Below are 12,428 nucleotides of genomic sequence, written 5' to 3' on the forward strand. Positions count from 1 at the left end.
AGATGTTATAAATAACCCCCCCTTCCCGGCTCCTATAAAGGCAAGCAGAGGTGGGGCTACCCCAGCCACCACCACCCGCTCCACCCCAGGGGTGGGTGCGTTTCCCACCACCCCCAGCTCAGGTTTTTTTACGCCCCGTGGCAAGCTGCGACACTAGAGCCACTCTTTTCTTCGGTAGGTACCAAAAAAACCTTCGGAAAGGGCAGTTTTGCTGACGGGTCATGAGACAGACACAACACCACCGGAGGAGGGGAAGCCTTGGCACTTGGGTTTGTCACGAAGTGTATGAGCCCATTGATTCATCGAATTTGGTCTCCTTTCATCTCCCATTTAGGATCATGCAAACATACGTCAGCTGCAATAGCGTGACACCGTATCAAAGCCAACCGTCAGATGATTCTTTCAGGGCTCGGGTTGATTCACCAGATGATCTTTTTCCAGTTAGAGCTCAGCGATCCCTCGTAACTCACCCACGCCGGCTGAAAGGTAGTGGCCGAACCAAAAAAACCCGTCCGGGTTTATCCTAACAGGCAGCAAAGGGGCAGCATCCAAATCCCTCTGCCAGCTCCGCTTTCCCCCTATTGTAATTCATGAAGCTGCTGCTACGTTTGTAAACAAACAAGTCCAAAACCAGCCCGGGATGGGGTAAAATCAGAGCTTCTCCTCCCAAGGCAATGGTTCCGTCTGGATGCGCCGTAGGTCATCCATCTCATCTGGGGTGAATTTCATCCTCGTGACTCCGGTATCGCTCCCGATCCCCTACCCTGTGCAAGCCCGAAGTCACTCCAGATTTAAACCAAACCCTTTTATCCCTCTTGCCCTCAGCGGAGCCGTCTCCGATTTATCCCGGAGGATAGCTCAGACCCACATTTTCTTTCCCTTCCGAGCAGCTCAGCTGCAGTCGAACCACCATCCAGGTTCCTTGACCTAGTCCCGACACCTCTAGAGAGATATTCGCAAGAAACACTACGCCCTGCCGAGAATAGCTCGGCTGCCGTGGCATTTCGGGTTGTTTTTTTTTTTCCCTTACCAAGCCCAGAAATAGTTGCATCAGCTCCTGATGGATTCAAACCTCAGGTGCCTCAGACACAAGGCAAGATCCGAGAAGCAGAAGGGTTTCACCTTCTGGGTCCTGTATAAAGAGCCGGGACCAGATTTCTCAGCTGGTCTAAGCCCCCGCGCCCCCGGGGGGGTTGTAAATCTGCACCTGGTCGAGGTGCCAGGACAAAACACGCATCTTTGGGCGCATCCAGCGAGGCAATAACCGCACAGAAAGGCGTAAGGACTGTCCACACCCAGTCCTGAGAATTCCACGAAACCAGGACCCCAAGCCCCATTTTTCCGCCTCAAATCCAAGCCATCCGCGTTCAGGGAGCAGCATAAAAATTAAAAGATGGGGAAAATACACCCCCCCACCGCCGCCACCCCCCCTCCCCCCCCTCCCAAAACACTTCGAGGGCCAGGAGGGAAATACTCATTGCAGCCGAAACGCTTTCCCTTCTCCCAATGTTATTGTCAAGGTCAACCTGGAAGCTGCGTTTCTACCCATCCTCAGGCAGCGGCTCGGAGGGGACGAGCCCCCCACTAACCTGAAGCTGAGTGGCCAGTGCCACCCCCCCGGTGGCTACCCCCAGCCTCTCCGAGGCACTAAGCCATTCGCTGGCTCTAAATGTCCGTGTGTCCCGTCCCCCCCCCCCCCCAGCCCTTGATGCCACCACCCTTAGGACCACACCTGATACCTCCAGGCTCAAGTGTTCCTCCCCCCCCCCCCCCCCAAAAAAAGGCACCTTCACCCCAAAAAGGCCCCGACAAAAGCAGGAGTGGGGAGGGGGCGAGCAAAGCAGGCAACACCCGGGGGAGGTTGGGGGGAACCCCGGGAGAGGAACCCCGGGACGGGGTTGGAGGCGGGGGGGGGGGGGAACGAAGGGAGCAGCCTTACCTCGGCGCGGCGATTCCCCGGCGGCTCCCGGGGAAGGTGAAACACCCCCCCCCCCCCCCCCCCGTCCCGGTTTCCCGGGAGAAATTGACCAGGATTCCGGGTGAAACTGACCAGATCCCGGTAGGAGACGAAGAAGCAAATTCCCGGCAGGAATCGACCAGGTTCAGGTTCCCCCCACCTCGTTGCTGGAAGGGGGGGGGGGGCGGGACCGGGCGGCGGCGGCGGCGACCACGACGGGGGCTACCGGTCCAGCAGCGGCAACCAGCCACCGGGAAAGCGGCAGCCGGTGGCGGAGAAGCTGAGAGGGTACCGGTGGCTGCCAATGGGGCGGCCTCTATTTCCTTCTTCCCCAACCCCCCCCCCCCCCCGGCCCCGCACACCCTTCCCCACCCCCCCACACACCCCCCCCCGCTTCCAGCTCCAACCTCGCTCTTCGCTCCCCGCCACCGCTCGGCGGATGCGCGATGGGCTCGGCCCCGCTTCTCCCCTTCGCCGGAGGGGGAGGTAACTCCGCTCAGCTCCGGGAATAAAAAAGGAAAAGGGAAAAAAAATAAAAAAATAATAAAAAAAAAAAATAAAAAAATAAAAAGAGAAAGGGGAAAGAAAGAAAGAAAGAAAGAAAAAAAAATTAAAAAAAATAAATAAATAAGAAGGGACACGCAGCCCCTGACGCAGGCTTGAGTCACCAAGGCTGCACGTCAAAGCTGGGGTGCCGGGCCACCCCCCACCCCCCCAACTACTGCTTCGAGGGGGGGGTTCTTGCATCTGAATAATAATAAGGAAAAATTAAAAAAAAAAACAAAAACAAAATTGCGGTGGGTTCGGCTTTGCCCACCCTGGTGCTGTGGGGAAAGGCAAACCCCTCCTGTATAATGCCCCCCACCCCAGCCAAAAAGAGCAGCCCCAGAGGTGCTCTCTGCTGTGGCTCTGCCCTGGGGAAGGGGAGTGTTTTTGGGGGGGATTTAGTCGTTCCCCCCCCCTTTCCTCCAAGGATAACTTGATATATTGGAGGAGTTGCTTTGTCTCAGACCACCCAGGGACAGAAGGAGGCAAAAGCGGCACTTGGGACCCAAAATTCTGCTCCCCGTAACTCGGGTGCAGACCTGGAGTCTGGCCTTTGAGGGGAGCGATGCTCAGGGCTGGCCCAGTGACGCTCGGGGACCCCAGACCCAGCACCGGGCTCGGAGGACACCACATCTCCAGCCACACCAGTTCCCTCTCACGCCAGAGCTGAGCCCCGGAGCAGCAGGGGCTGGAGCGGGTCTGAACCCCAGCTCCGGAGACGAGATATTTACACTTATTAACCAACCTTTAACGCTGACGGGGAAATCCTGTAGGCAAAAGGGTCCCCATCCCACCGGGACACGGTGGGATATAGCAGCACCGGCTATTTTAGCAAGAGAAAGTCAGAAATACACGTGCACAAACAGGTCTTTAGGGCAAACAAACCCCAAATCCTGCTTTTTAGACAGGCTTAATTTATCACAGCCACTTAAGGCTGCTTTGATGCTGTGGCCAGCAGAGAGACCAGGCACACCTGGAGAGATCTGCCCTCCCCTTTTATTCAGTGCTGCCGAGAGCCCTGCCCTCAGAAACCATCTAATTGGGTTAACTGGGAAAGCCAGAGGGCTCTTAGGATGGTTAACTGGGGGGGAAGGAGTTTTCAAAGGAGTTCGTCACTGGCTCAGCACCTGATGGAAGTGATTAATGCCTCTGGGTCCTGAAAACCCAAATTCAGCCCATCCCAACCCCAGCCATGCCACCCGAACGTATTTCTCCAACCAGTGTGTTACTGGTGCTGGGGATACTGGTACCAGTATCCAGCTTCTGGGCCTGTGAGAAACTCTGACAGGAGGAAAAACACGTCTGGAAAAGACAAACCTTAGAGGATTCAGACCTCCAGCCCCAAACCACGCTCCCTCCAGCTCCCGTTTATGCACATTTCTGGCCTTTGGACCCGTTTCCCTTTCCAGCCTATTAGGCACAAAATGATCAATTCTCCCAGGTAGTTGGGAGCTCAGCCAGCGCCTGCACCGAGCTCCAGCGCCCGAGAGCGACGGTCGTAACTCTCCCTCCTTTTCCTCTGGGAGAAATGAGGCCACACTCCATTAAATCCGCGCGTTTTTCCCCATTCCGGGCAGGGGTAAAGGCAGCTGGACACGGCACTCAAAGGGGAAGAGGCACATCGTTCCCGTGATTTACTCCCGTGCAACATCCCCAGCGTCTGCTCGGCTTATTGAGATGTCTCCACACATCTCACGGGGGCTGATGGACCTCGGCAGGGGCGAGGAGGGGGTTGAGGCTGATGCAAACCAGCCTGGAAAAGATGGGGTGGGGGGTCAAAGCCTGCCAGGGGCTCCCCCGGTTTGTGGTCAGCTTTTGTGACCTCTCCGAAGACTCGATGCTTTCTGTGTTTTAAACGTGACGTCTTGTCCCAGCCCTTTCCTGGTTGACAGGAGAAGCAAACACGGATGCGATGGCCAGGCTGGGATGGGAAGGTGAGACTCGGAGCCATCACAGCCGGGATGTCGATGGGGTCCCCTGCTCCCTCCTGTGGGGACAAGGCAATCGCAGGTATCGATGAGCAGGGGGAAAGAAAGGTGCCCCCCAGCCTGTCACCCCCGCACCTCCATGGGGACGGAGAGCCCTCTGCGGGGACAATCCCTGCTCCGCTGCCACGCAACTCGGATGCAGTCACAGGTCTGGGACAAAGCCATGGGGGAGAGGGGCCAGGAGACATCATGGGGTGTGGAGGAGCTTCTCCCTCCATGAAATTCAACCCCGCGCAGGGTTGGTATGAGACGGACTCTCCCCTGGCTCTAAAGTGACGGCCAGCCCCGTGCAGAGCATCATCAGGCTCATCACACCCACTGGGAAGAGCCCAGGGAGGGGAGAAAGGCCCTGCTGTCTGCAGGCACGAGAAAAACTTCCTAATTTCCAAAGATGGAGGTTTTAGTTGCATCCTGGAGCTGTCTCCGTGGGGAGATGGGTAGGAGCCTGGGGGGGCTGGGGAAGGGGAGCTCACGGGCTGCAAATGCCGGAAGCATAAAGCTCTCTGCACGCCCAGAGATTAAACAAAAGAAGATCGGGTGACCTTATTAAGGGGGTCTTAAGCAAAGGGAAATCAAGCAACCTTATTAAGAGGGGCTGAACCAGCCATTCAGCTCCCCTGCTCCTGCACATCCCAGCAGGGAACAGGGATGAGCCGAGGAGGGGGCCGTTCCTGGGTCACAGGTGACTCGATGACACCTTGAGGTGACATAAATCCTCCCTTAAGGATTTAAAGCTCTCCTTTTTGCTGGTCACACAGCGCCGAAACGTGTTGCTGGTGGGTAAATTGAGGCACAGAAAGCTCCCCAGCTGTATCAGAGCTATAAAATAAAAAGATTAGACGAGGCAAGATCTGGGCTTTGCCGTGAACATGCACGACCAGGACCAAAAATTCAGGTTATTGCCCAGATTGTCACACTGCAGATGGTGCCAGCGACCGGCGCAGAAGATGCCACGGGCAGACGCAAGAAGCTCTTGGCTACGGCTGCGTTGGGCTGAGGCTGCTCCAGAGACACAGGCTCCAAAAAAAAAAAAAACCAAACCAAAACACACACACCCCCCCCAAAACCAACCCCCAATAGCCCAAACCCAGAGAAGCCGGTACTTTTCCGACACCAGCCTGAGCAGCGGGAACAGTCTGGATTAAAGCAGAGCATGAGTAATGTCTCTCCTGGAAGAGCAGTGCCCTGGAGAGCCAGCGAAGGGCTGATACCACGGTCGAAGATAGACGCATTTCCATAAACGCTGGAGCAGCAGCCTATAAATAACCGCCTGAATTTACCGCTGCTCTCATGTGACCCTGATCCCCGCATTTTCGGCTGCCATCTGTCACCATGGAAATGGCATCACGGGGCCACCAACCCATTCATTCATAGGAACTGGTCCAGGGGAGGGGGCCCGGCGCGGGGGAGGCATCGCTGAGGCTTTTTAAAGGATGAAAGTTGCGGTTCGGGGAGGAAAATTACAGCGGGGAGGTTTAGAAGGAGCAGGCGAGGATGGAGCGGTCCTTCCCAGGAGGGATGCGGCAGAGCCTGCGTTTCCAAACGCGCCGCAGCCGAGCAGAGCTATGGGAAGGGAGGGACAGACAGACAATCTCGGATGGACCCAGAGGAGGGACGGACGGACACCTGCAGGGAGCACAGGGATGAATGAATCCCTCCCTGCTCAGCCCCCGACAGTTTGGAGCATCACGAGGGTGCCGCCAGCATGGGGAGATGAATTTACCACCCCGTCTCCCCCCCACATCCCTCCTGGCCACAGGGGCCACCCTTGTGCCTTAGGGAGAAGGGGGCTGCCTTAATAATTTACCTTATCGCCTCCTCCACTGGTGAAACAGCTCCTAAACCCGGCTTTTCCCCCCCAAAGCAGGGTGCGAACAGGGAGGGCTTAACAGGACAGCGAACATGGGGCTGCCGGTACGCTCAGAAGATGATTTTCCACCTAAGCTGTCAAGCCGACCTACATTCAAGTGATAATAATCGAAGGGGATAATTCCCTCCGGTTTCTAAATATGTATTTTCCTACAAAGCCAGGGGCTGTCACGGCTCATTCCCGGCCGGGAGCCGCTAACACGGAGGGAAAGGAGCAGAGCCTGGGAAAGGGGAGCCCGGCCTGACTCAGGGCTGAGGAATTCCTGGCTCTTACGGAGCGTTTTTCCACCCAGGGATCCCAACTCGCTGTGCCATGCTGCTCCCCCCGTCCCGCAGCGTGAAGGGATGTGCCCAAGGCTACTGCTGAGACGGTGGCAGAGCTGGGATCCCGACCAGGACATTCCCCTTTGGAAGGTCCTTTTGGGATTTGCCCAAATCCAAATCCCTTTTGGATTTGCCCTGCCCATCCCAGAGATGCCCCATCCTCATCATCACGAGGGGGAAGAGGGACACCGTGGGCCGGTGACCATCGAGCCCGTGCAGACGTGGTGGCACTTCCAAGGGCTCCCAAACCTCCTGGGTCACCCAAGAGCAGGGTGACAACCCCACAGGGTACCGTCTCCCCAGGAGAGGGACAAATGCTGGACAGCCCCAGCTGGAAACAACAAGAAACACAGAGAAAAATGACCTTTAAAAGAGAAACATCTACCATTTATTAGTGATCTTAATGAAACCAGCACCGTGCACTCACCTGTTGGCTTTTTTTTTCCCTCCGGGGCTGCAGGGAGCAGGGACCAGCTATTTTTGGCTTGGAGATCATGTCGAAAAAAACAAAAGGGTGGTTGGGAGGAGGCAATAAGCCGTGTCAGAGCTCCAGAAGAAAACCACACGGCTTCATTCAGCCCCGGGGAGGTGGGGGGGGGGGGGGGGGGGGGGGGAAGGGGACAGGCATGCGGGGAATAAAGGGGACTCTGCACAATAGAAGGAGAAATAATAAACCCCAGCCCAGGCGCAGGAATGAGAACCATGTCCCCATCGCCCCTGGGCGAGGGCTCCGAGCAGCGGGACAACACGCTTGAAAAGGGCTGCTGCTCCTGAGCTCTGGTCTTAATTTTCTTCACATGCCGAGCTGCCATCCCATCAGACGCGGCCCCCGTCTGCCTTGTGCAACGGGGGCCAATTCGTGGCCCCGGGGTGGCACCACGCTGGCTCCGGCTGCCCTAGCGGAGCAGGCTCCCTTTCCAGGTGGCTTTGGTGGCCTGGATGAGTCTTTTTGGAGAGGGTTTTGAGTGATCCGAGAAGGTTTTTTTTTTTTTTTGCCCTGTAGCTTGGCTGGTGGGGCTTTCCCTCTTCCCTGATCCTGCCCCTCGCTGCCTGCGCTCCCCGGCTGAGCCACCTCCATCTCCCCGGAGGGTTTGCGGTGGGACAGACCCCCAAAAAGTCCTCTCTCACAGCCAGATCCAGCCCTCCCTGCCCAGCAGAGACCTGAACTGGGGATCTGGGACAATCTCGGTGCCTGGACCCGCTCTGGGGAGCCGCAGGGTCCTTGGACATTTTGTCCTTGGGAATGAAAACAAAACCCTTTTACAAAGAGCTGCTCGGCCTCAGATCTCCTCGCTGCCGGCTGCGCCGTTTCTTCCTGGAGGAATAAAGAGAGGTCTCAGCCTGCCTTTGGGCCAGCTCCTTTGAGAGAGGGACTTGTGTCCCCTTTCCGAGTCCCAAAGGGAGGACAGCCCGGCGGGAAGGGATTTCGCTATGGCTTTGTCTGATGCTGCCTGAACCAGCACACGGCTTGTTCCCCCGACGTTCCTCCTGACCGTGCAACCTGCCTGGCAGACTCACCAGGGTTCGAAGTGCCAAAACCAGAGGATTTTCACCCCAACCCGCATCCCCTGGGGAGAAAAAACACGTCCTGGGTTCTTGAGCCAACCTCGCCGAGCTGCTCATCATCCCTCGCCGCAGCCCCTGCCCTCCCCGGGGGAGATGACCCCCAGTGACTTGGCACCCGGCATCATTCTCTACCCAGTTAACGAGCAGCAGCCAAATGCCATCCAGCCGGTCCCCACCAGTAGCTGTTTTCAACAGAAGTCACCCAAAATACCTCCCCGGGGCCGTGCAGCCGCAGCCCTGGCTGGCGAGGAGCAGATGGGAGGAAGCCAGCCGGCCACCTGCGGTCCCCACGGCCGCCTGCCACCAGCCAGCCCTCCCCGCTGTCCCCCAGCCTGGCAACGCCGCTCCCGGGTGGTGGCAAAGGCCAGGGAATGGCTGGAATAAGGGGATGGAAAAAGCAAAGTTGCCGGCTTCAGCTGGGGGACGCTTCCCACCGGATCCCTACGGCTCCTGCGGGACTCGGTGCGTGGAGCCCATCGGCTCCTGTTTCACCAGCTGCCATGTGATTTTGCCCTGGGTATATTTTAAGCCCTGCCTTTGACGTCACACCTTCTTCCCAAGGATGCTGCTTTCTATACGTTTCCAGGCAAAACGGTCCCCAAATCTCCCCTTCTGCTTCCCCCCCGGCTCCTCTCCATCAGACACCGAGCTCCCCTGGCCCAAATTTCCCCCCATCCATCCCCTGCAATACCTCCTCCCCACAGCCAGGTCACCTCTTAGCAGCTGAACAGGGCTGAGAAAGGTGATATTTAATAATCCTCTATGGCAGAAGCAAGGAAAAGGTGGAAAAAACACGGGCTGAGAGGTGCCCGGCTCACCCGGCAATCGGAGTCGGGGCAGGACTGGTCCATCGGCCCCACGGGGTGGATGTGGGAAGCAAGACATCAGGAGACGGAGCCACCCAGGGTGGTGGGTTCACCCTGCTCCCTCCTTCCTTTCGGAGCTGGCTGCAAGTGAAAAATCCTTCCCGTGCCCCAACCCACCGCCCTGACAAGCCCCATCAGGGTCTGCGTCAAACCGGGAGCCAGACCCCCGTTCCCATCCCCTCCATCCCAGCTGCCCTCCTGGATTAGTCCCAGCCCCGGATGAATTGCTGCATCCTGCCCCAGACCAGGAGCAAGTCTCCGGATAATCCCTCCCCTCCCAGGCCTGAGCACCCCCAGGAGCAGGATAGGGCCGGGGAGGGCAGTGGCGGGGGGGAAGGACACGGACACGGAGCAGCGCTTGTTCCAGCAGCTGGGGAGGGTTTTGCAGCACTGCAGCACAAACACACACCCAGCTCTTCCCTCCCACGTCTCGTCCCAGAAACAGCCGCTCTCTGTCCCCAGAGACCTTCACCTGAACCTCGCTTCACCTCCCGTCGAGCTCATGGGGTTGACCCATGGCCAGTGGAGAGCAGCAGAGGGCAAAGATCCAACTTGCTTTATCCCTCCTCCCAGGAATTTGTACCTGCAGCTCCGTCTCGGCACATCCCGCTGGATCTTGGTGCCAAGACTGGGCACATAAGCACCTCCCTGTCCTTCCTTGGAGGTCCCCAAAGTCTGGCTGCCCCTGGAGATGCTGTGGAGGTACCCACTGCCCCACACACACAACACACCCCCCCCCCTTCAATGTCCCTGGCCCCAAAGAAACCCAAAATACCCGGCTGAAGGAGGTGTTTCCTTACCCCCGACCCTGGGCACAGCTGGGTTTTGCTCTTTAATCCCCTGGCCATCACCCAGCCGGGCATTTCCACAGGTTCTCCTGCACCTCACCTGCTGGTGGGATATATCTCCGGCTGCGGTTCAGCCCCCATCGGAGCTGTATCGGTGGAGGGGCCAAGCGCAGGAGGTCTCAGGGCTGGGAGAGGTCACTCGGAGGACTAAAGCAGCTCATTAAAAAAAGAAAAATAATAATAATAAAAAAAAATATCCCATCCCAGCAGTTCAGCTGGAAACGATCATCCACATGAAGACAAGCGGGTTGGGAAGAGCTGCCCTCCCCTCCCTCGTGCCCCCCCCCCCCGACCCTCCAGGCTCCCCGCACGAGGGGGTTTCACTGAGCTTTGAGGACAGAGTGAGCCCCAAGGTATGTGAAACGCTGCTGGAGAGAAGAGCCTGGATGCCATCCCTCGCCCTCCCCGCTGAGCCACCGAGACATCCATCCCATCCAGCCACCGAGACAGTCGCCCGCGGGGCTGCCTCTGTGCGGAGAAGCCGCTGATGCTCGGCCCCTCTGGAGCCCTCTCCCATCGGGAAGAGCCCGGCTGCCCCTCTATAGCTGGCACAAACGAAGGCATCTCCCCCCCCTCAATTAGCCCCCCTGGGGCTGATTATTCTTCTTTTCTCCCATCCGACAGCACAGACCCAGCCCAGCTGCAGTGGGGCCAGGAGGAGGAATCGGACTCGGGAGAGCTTTGAGGAGTGTTTCTGCCTGGGCAGCGTCTCCTGGGCTGAGTTGTGAGGGTCTGACGTGGCCACGCTGCCCCGTCCCGCTCACACCAGGGATGCGGGACTCATCCTGCACCCAGGCAGGGTTTGCTGGAGCTTTGCAAGGAGCTGGGAGAGGGGGATTTTTTTCCTCCCCGGGTCTCCTGACCTGGACCGGGGTGACAGCAGGAGGTGGCTCTGCCCGGGGGAGATGTGTCGGCCACGCAGCGTGATGGGTGGTATCCCCCAACCGTGGTTTGGGTTCTGGCTTTGTACCTGTTCAATCCCCCTGTGTTTCTGGTTTCTCCTCCTTTTCCTCAGAGCTTTTTGTGCTGGCTGCAAAGTTGGGGGACTCCCCTGCCGCCCCCCCCAGCCCTTCCCCTGAGGCTCGGGCACCGCCTGGAGCCAAGCGAAGCCGGAGACAGCGCTGAGATCAAGCGATGCTTGATGGATTCAGGGAAGGATTTACTCAGGCCTCAGCAAACAGGACTTTTCTCACCATTAACAGCGCTCAGAGCTTCAGAGAAGGCATAGTGGGACCCCAGTTGGGACCCCCCCCCGCAGGTCGTCCCCCCACAACAGCACCCCAAAACCAGCATTTCAGGGACCTCCTGGGGCATCTTCCAGTGGCAACACCCACCCAGCTCAGCCTTCACACGGGAAACAATCCAGACACCAACCGCCTGCCGGTCTCCATCCCATCTTTTCCCCCCACCACCACACACACACCCCCCCCCCAGCATCCCCACGGCTGTCGGCACCCGGAGCTGCTGCCAAGACAGCAGCGCGCTCCCATTGTCCGGGTCAGGCTTTAACCGCTGCCACCCGAGAGAAGATTTGGACACCCAACAAAACTGGCAACGCCAAAGAGACCCCCGGAGGAGGTGGAGAGACAAACAACCGGAGAAATCAACCCCCTCAAAAAAACAATGCGTCTTTTTTTGGGGGTTTTTTGGGTTTTTTTTGAGGCCGGGATAAAGCCCATCGTCCCCGCTGCAGGGCTCGACCTCCGCTGAATGACACGGCCACCGCTGCTGAGAAAGGGACCGCGGAGGAATGCGGCCGCGCCGGCGGTGGTGGTGGAGGGGACGGACACACACACACACTGGGGGGGGGGAGATGTTCGTGTTCGGGAGAGGGGATTGCAAAGCCCTGTGGCCTTTCGAGCCGCAACTCCATCAGCGACGAGCGCTTGTGGCTCCTTTTCGGCTACGCCATCTGGGAGTTTAACCCCTGGGCAGAGCTGGGGGGGGGGGGGGGGGGAGCTGAGGATCAAGGGGAGGGTTTGGGGGTGCAGAAGGAGCCTGGATGAAATAGCAGCCATTCAACCAGGCTGGTTTTACAGACATTTTAACTTTCCCTTCTCTTTGTTACCTAGGATTTACAGCCCCTTCGGGAAGATGCTCAAAGCTGGAGCCATGACCATAATCCCTGCGGCTGGGGAAGATCGATGGATCCAGCAGGTCTCAGCCCCGTCGTGCCTCAGTTTCCCCACATATAAAGATATTTCCTCACCAAAACACCTGAGCTCAGCAGATAAAGTGTTCAAGGCCAGGTTGGAGGGAGCTTTGAGCAACCTGGTCTGGTGGGAGGTGTCCCTGCCCAGGGCAGGGGGTGGCACTGGGGGGGCTTTAAGATCCCTTCCAACCCAAACCGTTCTATGAGGCTCTGGGTTTGCACCGTGCACCTCCATTCGGGGTGGAAATAGGGGCTGGGAGTGCAGGGGGAGGTGGGGGTCCTGCTTTGGGAGATCCTGAGGGGGATAAGTCA

Source organism: Numenius arquata, chromosome 24 (assembly GCF_964106895.1).
Source record: "Numenius arquata chromosome 24, bNumArq3.hap1.1, whole genome shotgun sequence".
NCBI classification, from domain to species: domain Eukaryota; kingdom Metazoa; phylum Chordata; class Aves; order Charadriiformes; family Scolopacidae; genus Numenius; species Numenius arquata.